Raw genomic sequence first — 26,166 nt, forward strand, 5'->3', positions numbered from 1 at the left:
TAGCTGGGCAAGGGATTCTTCTGTCTTAAGTGCAGGACTCTGCACTTTGTCCTTGTTGAACCTCATCAGATATCTTTTGACCTAATCCTCCAATTTGTTTAGGTCACTCTGTATCCTATCCCTACCTTCCAGGGTATCTACCACTCCCCCTAGCTTAGTGTCATCTGCAAACTTGCTGAGGGTGCATCTACCCCATCCTCCAGACTATTAATGAAGATGTTGAACAAAACTGGCCCCAGGACCGACCCCGGGGTACTCTGCTTGTGACTGGCTGCCAGCTAGACATGGAGCCATTGATCACTAAATTCACTAAATATTTTGGGAAAGAGTCAACACAACTTTTGTAAAGGGAAATCATGCCTCACCTATTTAAAAGAATTATTTGAGGAACTCAACAAGCATGTGGACAAGGATGATCCAGTGGATATAGTGTAGTTGGATTTTCAGAAAGCCTTTGGCAAGGTCCCTCACCAAAGGTTCATAAGCAGAATAAGAGGTCATGGGATAAGAAGGAAGGTCCTCTCATGGATCAGTAACTGGTTAAAAGACAGGAAACAAATGGTAGGAATAAATTACAATTTTCACAATGGACAGAGGTAAATAGCAGGGTCCCCCAAGATCTGTACTGGCACTAGTGCTGTTCAACATATTGATAAATGATCTGAACAAGGGGTTGAACAACGAGGTGGCAAAATTTTCAGACAATACAAAATTGCTCAAGATATTTAAATCCAAAGGCAACTGCAAAGCGTTACAAAGGGATCTCAATAAGCTGGGTGATTGGGTGACAAAACAGCAGGTGAAATTCAATGTTGATTAGTGCAAAGTAATGGACCTTTGAAAAAATAATCCCAACTATATATACCAGGAGTGGCCAAATTTACTGACCCCCGAGACTCCCTCCCCCTGCTGGGCAGAATCCTCTAGCCCCACCACCCGGCTGCAGGGGAGAAGCTCCAAACTCCCTACCTCAGTCTGGTAGGCAGAGAATAGGGGAGGAATAGGGGGCTCTGTGAGCCACGCTTTAACTGTAAAAGAGCCACATGTAACTCCTAGCCACAGTTTGGCCCCCCTATATATATAATATGATATAAATTAGGTATTACCAGGCAAGAAAATGATCTTGGAGTCATTGTGGATAGTTCTCTGAAAACATCCGCTTAATGTGCTGCAGGAGTCAAAAAAGATAACAGAATGTTAGGAACCATTAGGAAAGGGATAGATAGATAAGACAGAAAATAGATTAATGCCACTATATTAATCCAGGGTATGCCCGCACCTTGAATACAGCATGCAGTTCTGGTATCCCATTTCATAAAAGATATATTAGAATTAGAAAAGGTACAGAAGAGGGCTACAAAAATGATTAGGAGTATGGAACAGCTTCCATAGGAGGAGAAATTAGAAAGACTGGGACTGTTCAGTTTAGAAAAGAGTTGACTAAAGGGAGGATATGATAGAAATCTATAAAATCATGAACAGTATGGAAAAAGTTAATAGGGATGTGTTATTTACGTCTTCACATAATACAAGAACCAGAGGTTACCCAATGAAATTAATAGGCAGCAGGTTTAAAACAAACAAAATGTACAAACAGAATTTTTTACACAATCTACAGTCAACCTGTGGAAGTCATTGCCATGGTATGTTGTGAAGGCCAAAATTATAATTGGGCTCAAAAAAGAAATTCATGGAGGATAGGTCCATCAATGGTTATTAGACAAGATGGTCGGGATACAACCCCATGCTCTGGTTGTCCCTAAACCTCCAACTGGCAGAAAGCTGGGACTGGATGGCCAGAGATGTATCTCTTGAAATTCCCTTTTTTGTTCATGCCCACTGAAACAACTAGCACTGTCCATCGTCAGAAACAGAATACTGGGCTAGATGCACCATTGGTCTGATCCATATTGCCATTCTTATGTTCTTACTGTGGATAGAACTTACAGACTAGGTGGGATAGTTAGGAGTTGGGGGTGGTTAGGATTAAAATCTTGAGGACAGAGTGTCGATTCTGTACAGTTATGTAGGACACACTAAGGATCTAAGGAGGCCGTGTTTAAAAATAGTATAATAAAATTAGTACAGTTCAATCTGCCCTGCGGGGCTGACATGACCTGACTTGATGAAGCGGCACAGACTGAATGGCTTTTATTTTTAGGGCACTCTATCTGGGATAACAATGACTCTGCTGATAGTGAAGCAGTGGGTATAGTTTGTCTTGATGGCTGGCACTTATGCCTGAAAAGAACAGAATAGCATATTTAAACTGTCAAGCCTTAATTGTTTCATTAGACGGTGGTACCTTTTGCACAAAAGGAGCAAGCTAACAGCTGAAAGAAAGAATGATGAACAGCAATTCTGGAAGGGCACAGGGGTCCTGCACTAGTTACCTCTCTTTCTTTGTTTCTTCCCAGTTCATCTCTGTCACCAGGAGAAGTTTAATTTTTTAACATAATGACTGTTATTAAAATCAGTTAAAAGAATTTCATGAGCTCTGTGGCGTAGCTCTCATATTTTTAGATAGAAATGAACCACAAAAATATTCATGCCTCTGAATTCAGCTATTGTGTCTCCAACATCTAGTTTATTGATGATAATGATGACTTGCATTTATAAATGAGTCTTTTAACCTGTAGAAACCCAAAGTGTTTTTACAGACATAATCTATATGAATTACTTCACCCACCACTTGAAGTTCAGCTACCTTGAGGTGTCAGCTGCTTAACTGTGCACACCAACACAACAAAATAGTTTGAGACAGGAAACAAAGAATATAAATCATAGTCAATTGAAACTACTACACAGAGCTATCAACATATGCGAGATCTAATAACCTAGATTAGAATTTGGCCAGGACAGCATGTCTGACCATGGGAGATGTAAATTTCTGTAGTTGCTGATGTGATGGCTATAGAATATATTGAGGCTGAGAGGAGTATGTGTGTGTTCTTCCTGCAGATCTGTGGGGTATCAAGAGATAGGAAAGGATAATGGGGTCTCTCTTTGATTTATTTCCCACTACCATGGAATACATATCCACAGCATGTTTCCCACAACATACAGTTAGGGATTTAGAATCTCTTTTATGGCCAAAGGATGGTTATGTTTAATCAAGAAATAAAAAGCTTTCCTCTATTTTAAGCATGAAATCAGATCCCAAAGGTAGGTGTTTTTCAAGTTATATTCATCCTCTATAGAGGGATTTTTTCAGCTACAAATGTGATTAATGTCTTTTTTTTTTTTTAAGAGCTGGAATCCTGCTCTTGATGCACTGTAGAAGTGGAGAGGAGGATTCTTCACAGATGTCCTCCTTTATTCTCTGGAGGGAGGATGGCAGTAGTTTGGCTGTTTCTCCTTTGTGGGCTGTGCAGCCTGCTGCCTTTTAAGATGGGCAAGCTGATTTATTTTAGTCTCTATTTTTGAAAGTCATTTTATGTGATTACTTTCTTCTTCTTAGTCTAGTTTCACTTTTAATTGAACCTTACCTTTTGCAGATATGTGTTCATCTGAGTTGTACAAGACTGAGACTGATTCCCAGTTACAGTCAGGCCCCTTTACATCACTTTGGAAGTGCAAAGTGGTTGTACCTGTCATTTACATTCACTTTATTATTCTTTTACACTGCCGCCACCATGCTGGGAAAAGCCTGAACATGAATAAGAATCTGGGTTTCCTTGCTATTTAGAGGAGAGTTTTAAGCTCTTTTGAGCTGCTTCTGGGTGACTTTGCAGTTTTCTAGCTTGGTGCTGGGACTCTGCACTTTTTACCTAGGTGGGGGTAAGGAGAAAGATGGATTCATGGCTTCTTGTTCCAGAGCATTTTACAGGAAGATTCTCACTTACACAGGTTTCATCCTCAGTAACTCTCAGGTCTCAAACACAGGCCCATAGACTTTTCATGAGGCAGCCTTGGTTGTAGTGCCACACCAACACATAAGAGTACTAGTGAATTCACAGACTTGGCTGGGTCAACTTCCTGACTGGCCACATGAACTTGACCCTGATTGGCTGGTAACTATATATAAACTTCTTGCTTCCAGTCTGGCCTTGTTAAAGCAACATGTCATTGTTAATTGCTACTCACAGCAACCTGACCTTGTCTTGTTGCCCCTCTTCCCTAACCTGGCCTTGCTGTCCTACCTGATCCCACCAGCTATCTTGTTGTACTTTCCCTTTGGATTGGAACTCCTGATGATTGGACCACTTGTGTGAACCCTGACCACTGATTGGGATTGTCCTCTGACCTGCCTGAATCCTGGGCATGACAGTATCTCCACTGACTTCAGTTAAATTACTTACAAATTATACCCCTGTGATTGAGAAGAGACTCAGACCATTAGTGTTTTGACTGCTACTGCTGGAAGGTCACAGACCTTCTATGCTAGCTCCTGTGCTAGCAGACATTGGAGTGCAGGGAGGATTGATCAAGAGTGGAGGGAGAGACAGACATCAAAGAAGGTCAGTAATGTGATTTGAGAGTGTGTTTACTTTATAGACCCCTTGTGGAAATACCTGCTGCAGAATGCTTGAGAAATAGAGTTTCAGAAAGCTGCTGAGAGACCCCAGAGAATGAGGTGAATAGGGAAGGAAATGGTGGGAATTGCAGAGCGAGAGAAAATATCTGCATAATGCCATGGTACCTTTATCTTTGAAGTTAAAGTGAGGAGGGAATGGAAAAACAGTAAGATGCTATAGGAAGAGCCTGCAAATTTGAACTGTGAGATATTGGGTGTGGTCTTATGGTGAAACTTCTGAGTTTCTTATATACAACAGCTGAGATTTATACTTTTATAGTTCCCTCCACCCAAAGGATCCAAAACACCTAGTGGCTATATTTTGTCTTTGAAGTTTAGTTGCAGCCTTCTCCAAGTGATTCATAATAACTCATTATGTTGTTTAGAGCAATACAATGCTCATTTGCTATTTTAAAATCTTCACAGCCTTTTAGAACCATCTTTTTAGTGCCTGAAGTGCTCCAGCTCATTAAGGATTTGGGCATCTGCCACTGTTGGTGTAAGCATCACTGTGGTAGTTCAGTCACTCTTGGTGAACAAAAGGTTCTTGCTGTGCCATGAAGATTAGAAAAAGATATTGTTACACATATTCTACAAGGGGAATGAATCACTCTGTTTTATAGTCATCAAGTGCTCTAGTTTTTCATCCATAGTTCTCCCAGGGCTGACTGGTGGAAATAGATTGGTTCATCATTCTATTATGTTCTTCTAATCTAACTTCTATGCCTCTATGACTGGTTAATATCATGTTAGCTGCTCAGTCTTGTCAAATAGATCTCATCTGATGGGCATGGTACAAGAACCAAACTATAATAGAATATTTGTCATGATCAAATTGTATTGACCTGTACTGCAAAGACATGTCTTGGATCAGATGATGCACTAGTAAACACAAGGTTACCTCTGAACTCTAAATCCATTCTAACTCTAGTCCAAACTGGGATGTTGGTGCAGTAATTTTTGTTTTTATTTATTTATGTCACACACTTTAAATTCTGCTTATTTCAATAATTTTGATCATTGTTTGGTTTTCTTTTGGGACTGACTCCTCCTTTACTGACTTTATGTTGTATTGTCCTGCCCTGCCTTGCTACAGAATGTTACTGTTTTTCTCAATCCTTAAAAGCTATTTGTTGTGTTTCTATTAGGCTCATGGAAGCTACATTGCCCATGTTGGATGAGTAAAGTTGAATATTTGTAGCCATGTCCTGGAGCCTTTGTATAGTCAAAACTCCTCGGACTCTGATGAATGGTTTAGGGCTGCATGGTTAGGCCCTTACTTTTTAATGCACTTTATGGTTTAGTTTTGATCACTTTTCTCTTTTACTTTATTCTAAGAATATTTTATGATGCTTCCAGGGTGGCAAAGCGTTACACAAATTGCACTGCACAAGTAATTCTTGAAGTAAAAAAATGGGTATACTTGAGTGATGGGAGTCTGTGTACAGAGCATATCCTGCCACTGAAAGATCTAATAAATTAGATGGCATGGTGGTGTCAAAATTACAAGGATGGAAATGGTTATGGATTTGTGATAGAGTGGGTTATTCGCTGTCTATCATGCATTTGGACAGAATCATCACAGATTTAATATAAGATAAACTATGTTACTGAAGAGTAACTTGCAGTACAGTAAATGCACAAACTAGAGACTTTTGGGAAGTTTTCCTTCTGGTGTAAAGTGATCATGTATGTCAGTCATATTTGATCCCTGCTAGTTTAGAAAAAGGGATTAGCTTTGTGACTAACATTACTACTTATACAATATGGTCATTGAAGAAACATGAGAAGGACTGAATGCTATGGTTAGAAGGATGAAGCAATCCAAACTGGCCTACTTTGGCAGTCATCCCATCAGGACAGCTTTATACCTTCTGGAGTTGTTCCATCTGGATTTTTTCCCCATGGTACTATTCTATGAAGTCAGTTCAAGTTTGGACTTCTGGTTGTCCAGATGAATGATCAGCATTTAATTATAGCTTCTAATATAATGTTACTAACCCATTATTCTTATCTTCATTCTCACCCCCACATTTAATTTATCATAATTGTTCTCTTCAGTACAGTGCATTACCCTCTTCCTCACCATGAGTACTTGAGCATAGACACACAGTAATAGAGAGAATACTGTAGCCCTACTGTATTCCCAACACTTCAGCATATGTATCTGGATAACATTTCCAGGCTTTCTACATTTCTTTGCTGTAGTTTCCCTCTCTTCTTTTAGTAGAGCATCATCCTAACAGCATTTTGAGTTCCCTGTGCTTGACAGAATGAATCTGACTTTGATTTCTATAACACCGAAAGAGATTTCCTATTCAACAGTTAATATTGTTTTTCTTTGCGTTTTCTTTTCGATGACAGTTTCATTCTACTTTTAATGTACTTTTTCTAAATGACAGGAGGACATTTAATCTTAAATGGTAATCGTGTGTCTTGTTGGAAACCCAATACCTTTAAATCTATGCAGCAGCAACTGAAAAGAGGGTAAAGGGGGGGGGGGAAGGATAATTTGTAGGAAAATGCTTTGAAGTATAGTATAATAGTCTTATATAAAAGAAAAGCAATTCAAACATAACAATGATAAAGATAAACATGCTGTATGGATGGTCTAATACCTAAACAGCTGGTAAGTAGATATATAGAAGAGAATCTGCTTTCAGTTTTTTGCTCTTATTCCTTTCCATTAGAGTCAGCAGAAGATATTAGTTGAAAGCAAAAAAACCCAGGGAGATGGAGAATTACTTAGGGCTGCTCAAAATGCGGCATGAGGGAACAGATGTTGCAATATTACATTTCTTGTGTGTGCTTACTATCAGCCTCTGTACCTATAAGTAATATATGCATATATTTATAAACAAAAACAGTATTCATTACACAATCATAAAATATTAAACAGTACCTGGTTTGAGGTCATCATATTATAGCTATTTCTCAGCAATATATATCAATTATTTTGTTTATTGCACTCTTTATAGTAACAGTACAAATGTTAATTTGGGAAATATTTAAAAGGTTGCATGGGATTGGAACGCCAATGAAAGTTAGCAGCTAAAGTGCCATATAACTTGTTTTGGGATGCTAAAGCTGTTACAAATCTGTCCGTTATTCTTAGTGAATAAATTTACTCTGTATGTGGAGGGAGGGAGGAGTTGACCAATCTAGGACATTCTCTTTTTATACTAAAATTACTTTCTATGAATTACCCCTGGGTTCTGTTCTCATTAAGTTCAGCTGCCTGTTTCCTCTGCAGAGGGGGGTCAGTGATATGAGATTAGAAGGGGACATTGGCTGCTGGATATAGGGAGCCAAAGATTTCTTGAAATGTAGGCCTGAATATGGTCGATCTTAGACATCTACATGCTATGTCTTTGCCTGCATGTCCCAACCAGCAACGGTCACTTCACTAACTCAATCACTGTGATGCTATGGGTTCTCGAAGTAGCTGACAAGGTTCTAAGACTGCATAATGGAAGTTAACAGCTGCTTCTAGAATCATTAATTTCAGATGGATTTTTCAGAGTCAATAGTTAGCATTCATTTTTGGTGTATTTTTCTCCATTTGCACATTTAATATCCCCTAAAAGTATGCTGTTCAGCTCTTTGGTGAACTTTCCTGTCAAGAAGGACAAAATTTAAAAAAATGGTGCTTTGGCAGCGCATTTATGAACAAAAGGACACAACAGAAGCCAGAATAAACACGTACTTCTGCATTTTAGGCCACACTTCAGGCCACCTTTTGGGTCCAATCAAACCAAACTGGGCAGACGCCAAAGATCTCAAGATGTCATTGCCTAGGCAGACCTGGGTAGTCTGGATAGGCAATCTGACTAAGACCACAATGTGACAGATCCTGAATCTCTTATGCAGACCTTATTCAGGCAAAATTCCTGTTGACATTAGTGGAAGTGTTACCTCAATTAGACCAAATAAAAAGCTAAGGTTGGGCTCAGAGTCAGCAGAGAGAGTTAGTTACCATTAAGGAATCTCATGGCATCTCTTTAACATCAAGACTTCTCTTCCTCCTGAAGAGGACTGGAGAGTAACCATCTGCGCAATACTGAAACTCAGTTCTCAATAAGATCTGTTCACAACTGCAAAATGGAATGCAGTCAGGAGTAAAATCATTAAAATGTCACTGCAAAGCAATGACTGAGGCAGTATATAACAATAACAAAACTAATGTCACTGCAAAGAAAGAAAACATGCAAAAGTTTGGTTCAAGTAACCATACTGGTGCAGGTGTAGCTGCTTCAACTAACAAACTTAATCTTAATACCAAATGCTCTTGTTCCCCCACAATCCTTTCATTCCAATACATGGATTAGTGTGTAAAAATTCTTAGCCAGAGTGAGACAGCAAAATGGCCCCTTGAGCTTTGCTGCCCTGTTATTTATAGAGCTTAGTGCCTGGCCAAATGGGAAGCCCCTTGGGAGCATCTCGGGGAACAGCATCAGTTTGCCAACCTTTAAAATCAGTCAGTAATTGGCCAGTCGGATAGTCACTGCTGATCACATCATGTGGAAGGTACACGTGTGTTCACAGCAGTGTTAATCACTTTAATGTTTTTCTTTCTTTTTTTGAAAATAACTCCTTGGGGCAGAGGAGAGACTCTCTCTCTCTGTGGTTTTGTGTGTGTGGGTGTGAGTGAGAATGAGAGAGACCTCTCCAAAATGGGATGGAGATTCAACATCTGCCACTTTGTTTTCTGAATGCTAAGCAGGTAGAAGCATGCATATTAATTGATAGGCTGGCTGCTTTCGCACGCTGGTCATCAGTTGCATCAACAATGTATTCTATCTCTGACCACATGACCATCTAAAATGTGAATGCTTAAAAGAAAACCACACAGAAAACAATGTGCATAGAGCCATGCACAAAATTCCATTAAAAAAAAGCTGCCAACATTTATTTTTCCCCAGGTTTTAAGCAAAGTCTTGGAGAGAGTGCTTAATTGATGATTTGGTTCAGATTTCCAATATCATGAACTTCAGATGGATTCTATTTTTCTTTCCAGGCCATTAGGTTGGTACTATCCATTCCTTCATATGTCCTGAAATTCTTTAGTATTCAGTCATCATCCCTCCTTCTTCTGAAAGCTTCTTGTGGTTGAATGTTTAAGCACTCTGAGAGCTGAAAGGTATTTAAATGGTGTAATGAATCCTTATAATTAGATTTACTCTTTTTAATCAAGTATGCAAAATAGTATTTCTTGCTCCCAATGAAGCTTCTGAGTGAGACAGAGGATATGTAACAATAAATGAATCTGCTTGTGTACATTAGAAACTCTGCATCTCTCTTGGGTTGTTCTTATTATTCCATAATGTTCTTCTCAATGTACAATTATTTTTATGGATGTAAAAAAAACTCAAGCGCCAGAACAAAAATATTCAAGTAATAAGAATGCCAGCCTGGTGGAATTGCAGTCATGTGTTGTGGGGAGAGCTATCTTCGGGTGGGTGGGTGATGATTTTAAAAAAAGGATGGAAAAAACCCTAAGAAAAAAGGAAAATGTAGAAACATGTATTTTCACTCCAGTTAAATTTTGGGATTCCTCCAAACTGTTCATGTGAAACACAAAATACCTGTCATAGAGAAGCCAACAAAGACAGGATATTAGAATACAAAAATCTTGTTTTTCTTAGGGCTGGTAGGGACTCAATAGAGATCTTTTTAAAAACATTCATTTTAACTAAAATGAATTTGTCAGTCTCAGGAACCAGTCTCCATCTCCAGATGAAAAATAATCTTGTTGTGATTTATGTATTTAATATTTCACACTGGAAATATAAAACTACAGCAGTTATTTTATAGTGACTGAGATCAGGAAATATAGAGGCAATTTATTATATTATTTTGCTTTATAAAACTATAAATCAACATTATTGAAAATTAAATGTACGTTAGACTGTAAGGGACCTTTGAAGTATAACAATGTTTTACATATGACTTTCGAGGATATGATGGGAATCAGAATTATTCATGGGATCCTTGGATTTTCCTTTGACTTAATCAAATTAATAAAACAATTTAGTTTCAAAAATGTATTAATGCTTTGCAGGAAGAGCGCAACTGAGATGCATTTATCTTTAGGGGTGTTTGTGTGTATGCACACACTACTGGGGACAAGCAAAGAAAAATGCTGTAATCCTAGAGGGTTTTATTCTTTTATTGTGGTGCCTTCTAGCCTAGCTGTTCAGAGTCTGCCACTAGTCCTGTTATAAGTTCTGTATTTCAGAGGCCATTTCACCAGTAAAAATGTATTTGGACAGAAACTTGTACAAAAGCCTCAGTCCAAGAGCAATTTTTGAAACTAATTATTTTTAAAAAAATTCAACCATTTAAAAAGTCAACCATTTAATAGAGAGGTGTAACTGTTTTAAGTGTTTTTGATCTTTTTTAATTTTTGAGCATATTAAGATCCTGTAGAAGTGAGGAGCATAAGCCAGGAAAAAGCAAAGACAAGTGTTGCCTAAGTTTCTATATACAAGTCTGTCAGTGAAAGTCTGACTTGTAACACCTTGGCCACTCTGACTGAATCTCTCTTAGACTCAGTAGCAGCACGGTGATTTCTTTCCCCCCCGCTACACTGTACATGCAACTCATTTCCATTCTTGAAGCCCTACAATGAGATGCAAAAAAGCATCTTCAGAAATGGTTTCACTGCATCACTTCCTCTCCTTTATGCTTGAACTATCCAAATTAGTGGATGGGTGCGTATGTATAAAATATATTTAGTTTTGCATCTCTCCTATGTGGACATTTTAGTATTTTAAGTTATTTTTAAGTGGATAAGATATAAAATACTATCTGGATGTGTACACTGAAGACAAGAATCTCAGAAACGGGTGTCTAAAATTAAAGATCTGTGTTTATATTTTGATACCTAAATAAGTGACCTGAATTCAATGGAAGCTGTTAGGTGCTCATTAGTACTGAAAAATCAAGCCTCTTATTTATGCACCTAACCATGGACTTAAGGTGGAAACCTGGCCCTAATGGAGTCAATGGGAGCTTCGTCATTGACTCAGTAAGGCCCGGATTTCACCCATAGGTGGGTGAAAGGGCCTTAGGTGCCGAAGTCTAAGATTTAGGTGCCATTGACATTCAGAACCTCTCCCTCCCCCCCTCCTCTCAGCTGCCACCTAACCCTGTAAGCAACTAAGCACCCTACATGCCTAAGTTTTTTCCGTTAAAGTTTTCAATGTGCCTAAATGCACCTGCACAGCCACCTCAGTCTTGATGCAGCCCAGCAGCTCGGTGCCTAATTCAGGTCTAAACCCCAGTGGAATTAATGAAGTAGGCATTCCCCTGCCTATCTTGCCTTTGGGGCCTCAGCTGGTAGGCGTATTCAGAGCATGCCTAGACCCACACAACAGCTAAAGGCAGAACACCCTTATAAACTTTAGCTCAGTGGTTAGCAGACTGACCCCGGAGCTGGGAAACCTAGATTCAGTCTCTCCCACCCCTTTTCCTCATGTGGAGAAGGAATTAGAATTTAGGTCTCACAGCTTCCAGGAGAGGGCCCTAAACACTGGGCTGTTCTGAGGCGGGTGTCTCTCAATCTATCCTCTTGAAGCTGTTCCACTGTGTTTAAATAATTTATGTAATGTGCCAGTGAGAGAGAATGACTTTGTAGCCTGGTGGTTAGAGCACTCACCTAAGAGGTTGGAAATCCAGCTTCTATACCCTTGCTCCATGTGGAGTTAGATGCCTGCCTCTGGGCTGGATTTAAACACCTAATTTACTCTGAGTGATGGGATTTAGGTCACATGCTTCTCCTCAGCATTTCCTATTGGCTGTTTTAGGCAGCTTGCTGGCTTTTGTGAATTCCATTTCTCAGGTGTCGAATTCTCCCCATTCACTGTACAGGGAACCTGGGCACCTAACTCAGGGTTGTTGGGTTGCATGGAATTCAATGGGTAGCATCTGTATCTGTAGGTGCCTAAACAACTTAAAAAATCTATCCCTAAGTGATTTAGGAGCACAAATCCCACTGAACATCCTGGTTTGGAGCTTATTTTAATCACCCATCCATGATCTAAGTCTTACTTGTGGAACACCTACTCCACATGTCAGCAAAAGGAAAAGACCAGCCTTAACCCCTGTATACTCTGATTAGAGGACAGGCAGAGGGGAGGGCCCTGACAGGCTAAATGACAGGTATGAAATCCTACTGCCCGTTGGAAGAGGTAAATGCTATTCCGGAGTGGGAGTTTAATCTTGCAGGCCTCCTGGGTCAATTAGTTGTAACAGGGGAAGTATTGGGAGAAAGTGCATGTCTTGGGCAGAGAACATATACTGCTGCTGGAGAAAGCAGGCCTGTATCCAGGGCTGGGTCTAGCTGCAGCCAGGCTGAAGAATAGTCCAGACTGAGCGGAGGAAGCTCCGACCGGCACGGTGAATGCAGGAACAGACATCTGGAAACACTATAGAGATGAGGATTCACCATACTGAGCTCATCCTGCACCCAAGAACTGGTGATCATTGCCAGAGGCAGGAGGTACCTGTTGGGATGCCAAGGAACTGAGGCTGGAGGGCAATTTGCACTATTTGTCAGGTAAATTAAGATAATTCTATTGTTCAAGTATTAGGGACACTATTATTGCTAGGGTTACATGCATGACTTCTTTTAGGAGTCTCTGAATGATCCCTTTTATTGATTGTGGTTTTGTACCTGCTCACTAGATGGCTGTGAGATAGAGCTGTGTGACACTTATTCTTGGGTAAATTCCTGACTCCCCAATCAATCAAGAAATCTGGGCAGGTCTAGTGAAAACACAAGAATGAGGGGATTATTCAGTGAAATAGAAAGAGGGAAAATTCATCACATAAAAGGAAATACTTTTCACACAATGTGTGGGTAGACTGTGGAACTCATTGCCACAGGAGGTCATTGAGACCCAGAGTTTAGCAAGATTCTAAGAGTGACTGAATGAATATCAAGAATATCCAGACTTGTTATAGTTATTGCTAAGAAATATTTTTGGAGGGATATTAAAAATTAGGATGAGAATTTATCTTCCCCCTCCCCACCATGAATCCCATATCTGCCTAATTCACAATGTCTAGCATCTTTCTCGGAAGCATCTGGTGCTGGCCACTTTCAGAGACAAGACATGGGGACTAGCTGGACCACAGATGATCCAGCGGTAATTGCTGTCTTCCTTTTGCAAGCTGGGTGAAAACTGAATTGTCTGAACATAGAAGAACACGGCTGTAGCTTTCATAGCTAAAGTTGGATTATATGGTAAACCATAACCTTCACAAAAGAAGCATCTGTTATATCAATTTTTTTCATATACTTTGAACCATATTTTTTCTCACCCACCCCCCTCAACTCATGTTTGTTATTCTTAATGCAAATATATATGGAAAAATACTGCGACACACAACATAAAACCCATTTTGCTAATAAATAGTTAAAACCAATTACCATTAGACTGTAAGTACAGTCTCTATGTGCCTAGTTCAATGCAGCCCTGATTTTGGTTGAGGCCTCTAGGTGCTAATTTAATGCAAATAATTAAGAATAATAACAAAGATGAAAGTTCTACAGGTCATAGAATGAAAATGTAGCCAGGTTTTTTTTTCCAGATTTGATTCTTTGAATATATAATAAAAGGAAAGCAGATGATTAAATAAGCAGCATGTGAGTTGCTTGTGGAACTACTCAGCTTTTCTATAGCGAGATCATGCCAGGTTAGTTTTCTTGTTTACCTATTTTTTAATTTTAACAAAGGTTGGTGTCAGACAATACAAAAGCCAAGGAATGTTTGCCATTCCTAACTGGCATTCTTCACTTGCCTCATCATGCCTCAATAAGATATATCAAGCATGATTCTAAAACTTCAGGCTGCATGGACTGTTTCAGACTTGTGTGTGGGGTGTGGTTACATAATATTAAGTGCTTTTGTTATGGTTTCATGCTTTTGAATTGTAAAGAAAATATTTAAGACATCTGTTGAAATAGGATGTATGGGTTGTTTTTATTGTTTCACCAACAAACAAGTTTCACCAGCTCAAGGTGTTATGAGTTTTCTTGAGTATGTGCATTATAGGTGACACGATGAGGGAATAATTTCAGAATTTTACATGGCTGTGCTGCATGGGGTTTAGGGAAGATGAAAAGGGGAGCAGTCCATGGACCTGCAGTAGGGCCCTAGCTACTTAGTGGCCACTAAATGGGGATTCCTAGCCACTGAATCTGCATTGTTTTGGATCCAGAAGACCTGCCTCCTAGTTCATCTGTAAACTCACTTCCATGTTGGCTCATTCAGATCCAATATGGCATTCCCCCAAATTGGCAATGCAGGCAAGTGTAGAAAATTCATTATATTGTCACTTTCCCAGTGGCCTTTTTTTTTCCATTGCACGTCTTAAGTGGTACGGATGACTTTCTACCAACTATTCACATCAAGGTCAATTTCACTCTATCTATACACAGCACAACTCACTCTTAGACTAGGCTTCTTGCACAGATTCAAACTTTTGCGGAAGTTGCGAGTGATGGAAACTCCACTGAGAGATCAGGTTGTGGCATTGCAATACATTCAAATTATCCTTTGAATTGGGGGGCGGAGGAAGTTATGAGGGACTGGTACAGCCCAAAGAGTGAATCATAGACTCATAAACTTTAAGATCAGAAGGTACCAATATGATCATCTAGTCTGACCTCCTGCACAACGCAGGCCACAGAACCTCACCCACCCACTCCTATAGTAGACCCCTAACCTATGACTGAGTAATTGAAGTCCTCAAATCATAGTTTAAAGACTTCAGGGTTCAGAGAATCCACCAGCAAGTGACCTGTGCCCCATGCTACAGAGGAAGGTGAAAAACCCCCAGAGCCTTCACCAATCTGCTCTGGGGGAAAATTCCTTCCTGACCCCTAATATGGGGATCAGCTAAACCCTGAGTGGGTAGTTCTGGCAAAAATACCTGTTTTATTCTTTGTATTAATGCCCAAGATACCATGATGATGGGTGCTATAGAATTAAATAGATCAGACATTGATAAAAGAAAAGAGGACATGGATAGGGCAACTGGAGTGTACCCTAATTCAGCATCTCCCCACAAAAGCTTTCTCTGAATTAGAAAACTCCACTGGGAAATAAAGCTGCCTTTCAGACCTACCCCAAGAAAGACTCTGTCCTTTGGGGGTGAATCTTGTGCAGGATTATGTTATTTCAAATACCCTGTGCCAGTTTTGCTGAAATTGACCCTCTGTATCAGTTTCACCATGCACACTGCTCAGTATAAACCAGCTGTCACAGAAAGTGATACAGCAAACAAATTGCAGAGAAACAGCACATCCCTTAAGTCAGACACAATGTAATCACTGTCCCATACAGCAGATTTTCCCACTCTTTTAGCTGAATAACCACTCATAAGGAGAGAACCCTATGCAATTCTTTAGGAAATATTAGAGACAAACAAGGCTGGAGCAAATAGATTCATCCTAAACCACAGGAATCAGTGGCACAGCACTGACCTACACTAGGGAAGACAAAAGAGAAGACTTTAAAGTTCAATTTCCACATTGAGTGTGGGACAATAACTTGTTCTCTCCTTTCAATCAAAATCCCACTTCTTACCTATCATTCTCCACTCATGGCAAGATAGGTTTACACTGAATTTTGGGCCTCATCCTCAACTACTGTAAATCAGTGTGTCTCCATTGACTTTAGTGGACCTATGCTGATTGACACCATCTGAGAATCTCACCCTTAGGTCTACCCCCTCTAACTGGCTATGACCTCGTGCTGCAATTCAGCTTCTGAAAGAAATCAGTGTGGATTAGATATGGACTGAGCAGAGTGGTCTGCCAGTGCCTTATTTCTTGGAAAAGTGTTTCCTAAACATCCTGGGACACTTCACTAACTGATCCACCCCCCGTGGACAAAGGAACAATATTACTGATTAAAGTCCAGGTATAATATGCTTGACTGGAGCTTTTGTAAAATTCAGTGCTAGTTTGCTTCACTTTTTAACCTTAGGAGATTATCTATCAAATACTGTTTTCTGGGAGCTACCATTTATTGTTGAAGGGAATTAATTTTTTTCTTGTTTGACCTGATATTCGATTTCCAGAGTTTGAAAGCTTTCATCTGAGTAGCTGAGTTTCCCTAAATTTACTGACAGTCCATAACAATATTATCAAATAAATAAGTGCCTGATTCAAGCAAAAATGTGATGGTGTGTAATGCCTTCTGAGCCTCAATAAGCAGGGTTTCCTTTTAACTTATGCAAATATTCAGTCAGTAACTTAACAATGCTAAATAGCTCTTCAGAAACAACCAGAAATGTACTGTGTTTTGCTTTTCAAAGTCAATCTGGTTTAGATTTTAGATTGTCTAGTAGTCAATAGTCCTAGAGTTGCTGTCAGTAAAAGTGGACAGCACCAGTAAAGCAAGTGCCCTGTTTAGTAAATGTAACAAGGTGTCTGGCAGACCTGATCCATCCTTGTCAAGATGTACTTCTGTCGCAGGAGGAGGGGGGGGAGGGGAAGAACCAATGAGTTTCTTCTGAAAACAATGAGTTCCGCTTTCTTTATGGGAAATTCATCTCTCTCCTTTTTTAAACTCACCTTTGAGTATTATAGGACACATCCAGCCAAGACTCATGAGACATGTATCAGTCTAAAGCCTGCAAGTATCAGTGCTGCTGAAAGAGGAGAGCTTCCGTTTGTCTTTCATTTAGATTCGTTGCATGTTTACCAAGGTGAAAGGATTAGTGCCCTGGAGATCATTTGCTTTCATAAGCTTTAAACTGGAGTAGAAAAAGTTACAAGTCTTGATTCTCTTCCAACAGCTCTTTCTCTCTCAGCAAGGCATATAGAAGCAAGCTGAGACATATTGATTGCCAGCAGACTCTTCCAACAAAATTGCCCTGTCTGAATCAGTTAAACTGGGTGGGAAGAGAGAACTTTTGCCAGTTTTCTCCCATCTCTTCTACTATATGATGAGTCACCCAGAGCATTCCTTGGTGTTTTATAATCAAGATGAAATACTACAAGATTTCTAAGTCTAAATAATGCCAAAATCCCAGACCATATGTAATGATAATTCACATGCCTTCTAACTTTTTGCATTTTTCATATAGCCTTGCAGTGAAATATTGATTCCCCAGATAATTTTCTACAGAAAGAAAAGTTAAAACATTGGAAGATGAGTCTTGGTTTAGCATCATTTCCATTTAAATATAAAATCAATTATAGGTAATGACATTAAAATCCTTGCTCTCCTGAAATTGACATCTGGTGGTTTTTCTCCCGTCTATATGACTGATAGCTTAAATTAATAAATAAATTAAAAAGAACCATAAAATATTTGACTGACTGAAACTGGCTATAATAAGTTAATGCCAGCCACTGGAACAAAACCCTGATGCAGCAAACTCCAAATCAGCTAAATTCAAACAGATGTCTTTCTCTGAATGACATTTTCAGAAAGTTTCATTAATAATTTTAAATTCCCTGTTATGATCTTTTTACCACAGAGTGTAGTATGTGGCAATGGGAGTGGAGGGTTTATTTACTGATTTACAGTGAAATACTGTGGAGGTATTTAAAGGATAATAGGAAGAATCCTCTGCTTTACAAGGGAATAATCCAATTCCCAAATGGATTAACTACCAATCTATAGTTAGTTTAAGCAAGGGAACTCTGTTAATACTGAGCAAATCAGAGCAGCCATTCTGTTGTCCATATTGTACAAGAAGTGAAATCATTCTTATTAAAAGTAAAATTGAGGTTCATTTAAACTACCTAATTACCCTCCATTTCATTGCATTTTAAACTCCTCTCTCTGATAAATGTGATCTGGGTTTCCCACTACTGCAGCTGAGAGAAAACACTCAACACAAGAGGGACTGGGAGCAAGAAAAATATATGGAACAAACTAATTAAAGAAAAACCTTGCATGAGGTAGTATGGTCTAAGGATGGGGAGTCAGCAAGTCTTCAATTCTAATTATTGTTTTGCCACTAACTTGCTGCATGGCCTTGTGTGTCCTCACCTTCTGCTTCCATTTCCCCATCTCTAAAATGGAGATGATGATACCTGCACAGCAGTGTTGTGAAGATTGGTTAAATACTGTCTTAATCTGTCACCCCAACTCAAGGTGAGTAGCTGCTTTCTATACTAGTGGTCCCAACCCATTACTCTACTTCAATACATACTGCAAAGGTGAAGTAATGCATTTGTAGGAGAGTGTTGTATCTGAATGCATCGTGCAGAGCTGGAGGAAGAGATTGTGATGCTGCCAGACCAGGTCATGCTACAGTGTATTCATGTTAATTCACTTGTGTATTAATAGATCAAAGCAATGATTGGATGCATAAGAGTGTATTGGGTGTTTAAACTTCATGAAAATGAATGGGATGTTATTCGCATTGTTTTCACTTATCTGTTCCAGTTATAATGTAATAGCAAACATTTACATTGTGTATACCCCTGTAACTAAATAACCCATCAAAGAAATCTTGTGAAATGCTAATGAAGGACTAAAGAACTTTAACAGAAAATGCTAATTTCAAAGCAAGTGGCCATTATGTACGATGGTCAGAGGTCAAAAGTGCATTACTCACTCATCGGCATCAAAGGAGAAGCCCACCTGGGTAGAGAGACTGTCAGCATGTCTTATGTGAGAAGATAGGAGACTGGATCCAAATAAAGATTCTTCATCTCTGAAATGTTTGGACTCTTGGAGGGAAGTGCAAAGCGGACATCCCCAGAGTACTCTGAAAGACTTTTGGGGAAACTGGAAGTTTATTACATCACTGCGACCATTTATAGTTACAAACTGTGATGTGCCGTACATGTTTTACCTGCTTTAACCTCTCACTAACTCTCATTCTTTTTCTTAGCTAATAAACCTTTAGTTAGTTTACTATAGAATTGGCTGCCAGTCTTGTTTTTGGTGTAAGATCTGGAGTACCAATTGATCTGGTCTCTTGGGACTGGGAGAAATCCGATGTGGTGTGATTTGGGGTTTAAGTGACCTTTTATCACAAAGTTTAGATTGTCTGGGTGGCAAGATAGGCTGGAGAGTCAAAGGGGACTGTCTGTGACTAAATGGTAAGACTGCCATAGTGATCCAGGAGTTCACATTTGTTACTGGCTTGGTGAAATGTAATTATAGAACATGCCACCATCTTGGAATATCTGTTCTGTTTTCTAACAGTCTGCCCTGAGGAAGATGCTCACAGTTGTCAGGTACTCCAGACAGCATGATCGAGGTTAAGTGACTTCTATTTCCTGGGATAATGTAAATTCCTTTGAGAATGCAGGAAAGATGTTTGCATTCTAGGGCAAGAATGTCTCTTTCTGTGAAGAACACCCTGGGAGGGAGACAGAAAGCAGGAAAACTCTATGCAGTTCCTATAGAGCACCCTTTCAAGGAGGGCAGGTTCACAGCTCTGGATATGTGGAGAGGAGTAACTCCAGCTCTTTGGAGGTAGGTGTTCCTGTCTTTGTGCCCTCCTCACTCTGGCTGTATGGTTGAACATCTTACCGCTGAACTGAAGAACCATGGGTAGTTAATATTGCTTGGAGCTGAATTATTTCCTATTTTGATTCTTCTTGGCTATCCATGGCGCAGTGCCTGGCAGATCTGTGCAATGAAAAAGATCTATTGGGTTAGTCCATTTTCCTGCATACATTGGATTGTTACTTATTACTCATTTCTTAATGTTCTACTCAGTCTACTTTTAAGTGCCCCAATAATGGGGATTTTACCACTTCCAAAGGCACAGCACATTCCTTTATACACTAAGGGTGGTATCCACAAAGGGAATTAGGTGCCTAAGTTTCGAGTTTAGGCACCCAAGTCCCAGTTTTTGCTCCACAGAGATGCACAAAATTCCTGTTGAACTCGGTTGGCGCCTAAGTTTTCAAGTAAAAGTTCTCTAGAAGCTTATGTTTTTGCTTTGGGCATGCACACTGCTGCCTCGCTCTTGGCATCTAGAAGTCCACCTCCTGCCTAAGCCCCAGAACACATCAAAAACTAGGAGAAGATCGGTGTTAGGCTGCCTTAGTGATGTGCAGGGTCGGATCCCATAGGTGGCCTCTGAGCATGCCTACTAGATGGGATCCTGTTCAGATATGACCAGAGAAGCAGATGGTGGTGGTGGTGGTTCTCCCACTCACCTTATAGCTTTTATCCCAGTGGTTAGAGAACTCCTCTGGAATGGGGGAAACCCAGGGTGCAGTCCCCACTACTCCACGTACTTCATTATTTATTTGTCCACAGTGGAACACCTTTAATAGAAGACATTGATGGAGCCCCCCACCATCAGAATATCCCCTTTCTCTGTGGTTTGAGCACTCTCCTGGGAGGTGAAAGATGCCTTGTTCAAATCCTATGTGTCTCACCTCCTAGGTGAGTACTCTAACCATTGGATGAAAAGTTATAAGGTGGATGGTGGCACCATCACCTCCCCTCCTCCAACTGCTTTTGTGTAGAGTGAGATAGGCACCCACAACCACCACCTCATCCAGCCACTTAGTGTGGAGCAAGGTGGGTGCCCACCACTCCTTTCTACCTCTGACCATTTTGACTCAGTCTACACTTCGAGCTAGGGTATGATTACCAGCTTGCGTAGACCTATTGGCACTAGCTGTCATCGAGCTAGTATGCTAAAAATAGTATAGCTGGGGTAGCCTGGGGAAGAAGTACAGGCTAGCTGGGCAGAGTACAAATCCACCTAAACCCCAAGGGTATGTACTCAGCCTGGCTAGCTCATGCCATGCTGACTATGCAACTATTCATAGTGCATTTACTCAACGAGAGCTAGTGCAAATCATAGAATCATTAGGACTGGAAGCGACCTCATGAGGTCATCTAGTCCAGTGCCCTGGTTTTTATGGCAGGACTAAGTGTTTTCTAGACCATCCCTGACAGGTGTTTGCCAAACCTGCTCTTAAAAATCTCTAATGATGGAGATTCCACAACCTCTCTAGGTAACTTATTCCAGTGCTTAACTACCCTGACATTTAGGAAGTTTTTCCTAATGTCCAACCTAAGCTGCCCTTGTTGCAATTTAAGCCCATTGCTTCTTGTCCTATCTTCTGAAGTTAAAGAGAACAATTTTTCTCCCTCCTCCTTGTAACAACCTTTTATGTACTTGAAAACTATTATGTCCCCCTTTAGTCTTCTCCAGACTAAACAAACCCAATTTTTTCAATCATTCCTCATAGGTCATGTTTTCTAGACCATTAATCATTTTTGTTGGTCTTCTCTAGATTTTCTCCAATTTTTCCACATCTTTCCTGGAATATGGCACCCAGAACTGGACACAATACTCCAGATGAGGCCTTATCAATGCAGAGCAGAGTGGAAGAATTACTTCTTGTGTCTTGGTTACAACACTCTTGCTAATACTTCCCAAAATGACGTTTCCTTTTTTTTTTTTCTTTTTTTTTTTTTCCGGCAACAGTGTTACACTGTTGACTCTCATTTAGCTTGTGATCCACTATGACCCCTAGATCCCTTTCTGCAATAGTGCTTATGAAATAGTGCTTATGAAAGAGTCTGATACAGTTAAGTGCATGGCCAGTCCGTGGGCAAGCTCTGCTAATGTACCTCAATTCTAACAGTCTTACAACCATTATGAGGACCTGTGAAACTTGCCTGGGGGCTGCGGTGTCATCTCCATCTTGCCAGGTGAATATACCTTGCCACTTTTTCCTAATGGGAGAGGCCTGGTCTTACCTAGAAATTAACCCTGTGTGATGTATTTAGGTTGATGCTGTTGGAAGAATTTCTTTCATTGACCTAGCTACTGATTGTCAGAGAGGTGGTTTTATCTACATGAACAGAAAAACCTTTTCCATCAACGTAGAAAGCATCTATGCTACAGTGGCACAGCTGCAGTGCCATAGCTATGCTTCTGTAATGTAGACGTAGCCTGAGTCTGGCAACATCCCTTATATTAAAGGGACATATACCCTTTCCAGCTTAGGCCTGGTCTACATTCTGTTGGCATAGCTACATGGAAAAAAATAATTCCTGGCCAATGCAGCTATGTCAGCATATCTGTGTTTACACTGGGGGTTATATAGATGGAAGAATGCTTCAGTTCATATAGCTAAGTTTGGCCTGGTCTACACTGAGGAGTTAGGTTGACCCAGATATGTCACGCAGGGGTGTGAAAATCCACATCCCCTGAGCAGCATAGTTAAGCTGACCTAACCCCCAAGGAAGACAGCGCTAGGTCAACAGAAGAATTCTTCTGTCCTCCTAGCTACTGCCTCTCGAGGAGGTGGATTACCTATACCAAAGGTAGAACTCCTCCTGTCAGTATAGATAGTGTCTACACTACAGGGTTATGCCAGTATAGCTAAGATGACATAACTATGCCTATGCCATATAGTTTCCGAAGGCTAGACACACCCTAACCTACCCTCAAAATATCATTGCAACATTCTCTTCAACTGTAGAGCTATGTGGAGAGATGAAAGGATTATTAATAAACTCTTCAGATGAAAAATCAAAATCTCTGCTTTTTGTGGCTTCTCTGCCCATCAGAAGCTGAAGAATAGGGCTACACTGTGAATCTTGTTAAATATGTAATTTGTGGTGCTCCCATGCAGCCCAGCATAGGCCTATCTTCACCACTTAGTCCTGCCAAAGGGATTTATGCTTACACCCAGCTTTCTTACAATATCTTGTTGCCTGTGTGTCTCCCAGATCCTTATTTCTCCGATTTCAGACAAAGTGAGAGACCATCAAGCTAATAACTCAGTAACTATTGTTGGCTTTACATAGACATTTTTTTGATCTGGAATAATTAAGGAGGGAGATGGAAGTAATATATAGAACCTGTTGCTGGTTGTGATGGGGTATACTCCCTGCACTCGCCCTGTAAGAGCTGATTTAGGCAAAGTGAGCCCAATCAGCCAATTAGGCTGCAAATGGGGGAGATTTAGGCTGTGAGGAGAGCTTTGATTAGAAAGACGATCACCAGTGAAGGAACAGGTAGGGCTTCTATAAAGCCAGGAAGCTGGAAATAGTGTAGGGAAGTAGCAGGGAAGAGGTTGGCAGTCCCTCTCCCTGAGATAAGGGAGAAGATGCATGATAGGAAGGAGTCCAGGAGGGAGAGCAGTAAGGTGGTGTATATGCAGACCTGGACTGTTCACTACAGGGTCCTGAACTAGGACCCAAAGTAGAGGGTGGGCCTGGCTTCCTCCACGAATTGCTGCAAAGTGGTAGCACTAAGGGCAGTGGATACAAAGACTGCTGAAGTAATTTCCCCAATGACAGTCAGGGCAGGGGTTGTGAGGACTGCCTGACATCGTTTGACTTTGAAAGAGAGAGACTTTGAAAGATCACCCCTGAAGGGGAAAACCGCTGAGTGATCTGGTGGGAGGGCCAAGTCGTGAAGAAGTGGCGGCAGCAGCAACAGCTCCTGGAGTGAGAGAAGGAGTTGCAGACAGAGCGCGAGAGGCAGAGTGCAACTGCAAGAAGGGATGTTGGCCTCACAAAGCTAATCTCCAGAACTGCTAGGAGGGGACGCCATCCAGCAGTGAGTAACGTGTCCCCTCACATGGATTTTCATAGGTATGGGTACCAATTTCCTGCTAAAGCGTAACTTCCTTGTTTCTGTTAAACACAAACTCCAGTACCAGATATACAGTTTGCAATAATTGCATTTTCGGTTGAAGGACCTTCCTGGATACTGTGATCTTTTATTCACACACGTAGCCTAGGTGTCTTTCTGAAACCCTGGAAGTGTTTTAGGGGCAACAAGTAAACAATTGGATTCTTCAGCAGCACGAAATCTGCTCTGAGACAGGAACCCTAATCATATTAGATTCCCATGTCTCTTCTTGTCAAAATCCACCAATTGGTTAGAGGGTAGAAAACAAACCTTTCCTAGAGGAGGAATATATTGCCATCAGTGATTCCCAGTTTCGCTTCAGAGTGTTTACTGAAGGTGTCCTGAGACTGTTCACCTGGAGTGTTTTACAAGCATGCGTATTTTAAAACATTTCTAAATTTTAGTTTTCCTCCTATCTGGGATGTTCTTTCAGTTATGTGTACAACTGTTTGTCAATATTCACTTCCTATAATAGCAGATTCCATAATCTACAGTTATTGTACATAATGTACAGTTATTGATTTTTCTATAAATCCATTTTCAGGTGCCATTTTATCAAATAAATCCTCTAATTTATTTTCTAATGTTTTCTCCATCTTCAATGCTGACTTACATACAATTGTCAGATGAGCCTCCCCTTCACTACATTGGATGCAATCCCAGGTCCATTAGATCTTTCTATGTGTAGTATTGTGATAAATAACTTGACCATCAACCTCATGCTAGTTATAGCTGGAGTGCAGAGCCTGTGACTCAGATTAAGAGCTGGCATGGAAGGATTTAGCTATATATCTTTAAACAGTTTTAGAAAGTTTAAGGGGTTGTAATTTACATGCTGGAGGCTGGATAACTCCCTCCATCAGTAAGACCTACTGTGACATATAGAGCATATCAAAGCTCTAGTCTACTTATAAGGAATGACCCTCACTACCGTTGTATTTTCCTAAAATATATCTTGAAAGGTTAGAGTTGGGCCATGCGACTTGCAAAGTTGGTTGGCTTTTTTGGGCCTAGCGTCACACCTACCTATTGGAGGTTAAGAGAAAAGAAATCTCCCCCAGAAAATCCTTTTTACGGATCATTCTGTTGGAGAAGGGCTCTGTCTTCCTGCAGGTTGAGCCAATGGCTCTTTCCCATGCCTGTATGAGGCTCTGGATTTCTGGGTCCTTGGCAGGACAGCTTCAATGGGACTCCCAGTGACTTTCTTTGACACCTCGGTCACAAAACCCTCCTTTAAATGAGGTTTCCCCCCTGTGTAAGGGCTCTATAGGAATGGTAATGTAGCACTTGAATGTATTGGCTTTCTCAAATCACTATGGGGCTAGTGGGGGCATGATGCACATCCACCTGGCCCTGCTGCCACCCACTGTAGGGCAAATTGTTTTTTCAGTCTCCACTGTCTCCTCCACTCATATTCCTGGATTGCTGAGTGCCTTTCATGAGGTTTGGAGGGGATGGAGGTGGGGAAATGTCATCACCCTTTCTGAATGTGGGAGAGAAGCTCATGTATACAGGGTATCCACCACACATGGATTGTGGGGCATGATGTAGCCTGGAGAGTCTAGAGAAGTTGTTTGTTTTCACCAGTTTAGACTCCCCTAGAGTCACAGATGCTACTTTATACATCACTTCTTAATTTGGCTCCGTGGCATTGCCAGGTAGTCTAAAAGCAAGAGTCGATCAAGCTGGTGCAGGCTGTTGTTGAGGCATCAGTTTACTTTCTGAAGTCATTGACTTGTTGGATTCATAAGATTAAACATCAAAGCTGCCAAATAGCAAAGAATCCACGACGCCAATAGCTTTGCAGAAAGGAGCAGGAAGGAAATGGCTGAGTTGAAGGAAATAAAAAAATTGGCATCAGCAAGCGTGTAAGCAACACCCACTCAGTCTGTCATCTTGCCTTCTGCTTCATCTTGGAGTGCCTGACGGTGTTTGTTTGCTAGGCAGGGCATAAAGACTGCCTCTACACTAATCCTCACCATTACTAGCCCTCAGAAAAGCCTTGAATATTTTCTGATAACCAAACATCCTTGTGCTGTATCCAAAAG

At 40.5% G+C, this 26,166-nt stretch overlaps 1 long non-coding RNA gene across 1 annotated transcript in view; it reads left to right on the top strand.

The window, feature by feature from the left end:
* The first annotated feature begins 4,193 nt into the window (after positions 1-4,193).
* The window catches only part of LOC137166820 (uncharacterized), a 52,676-nt gene continuing 30,703 nt past the window's right edge, over positions 4,194-26,166 (top strand). The window contains exon 1 of the long non-coding RNA XR_010923832.1: positions 4,194-4,460. This is a non-coding gene — a long non-coding RNA (uncharacterized lncRNA). The remainder of the gene's footprint in view (positions 4,461-26,166) is intronic.

Source organism: Emydura macquarii, unplaced genomic scaffold, assembly GCF_026122565.2.
Source record: "Emydura macquarii macquarii isolate MOO-44397 ecotype Brisbane River unplaced genomic scaffold, CSIRO-AGI_Emac_v2 contig_2897, whole genome shotgun sequence".
In the NCBI taxonomy this organism is placed as follows: domain Eukaryota; kingdom Metazoa; phylum Chordata; order Testudines; family Chelidae; genus Emydura; species Emydura macquarii.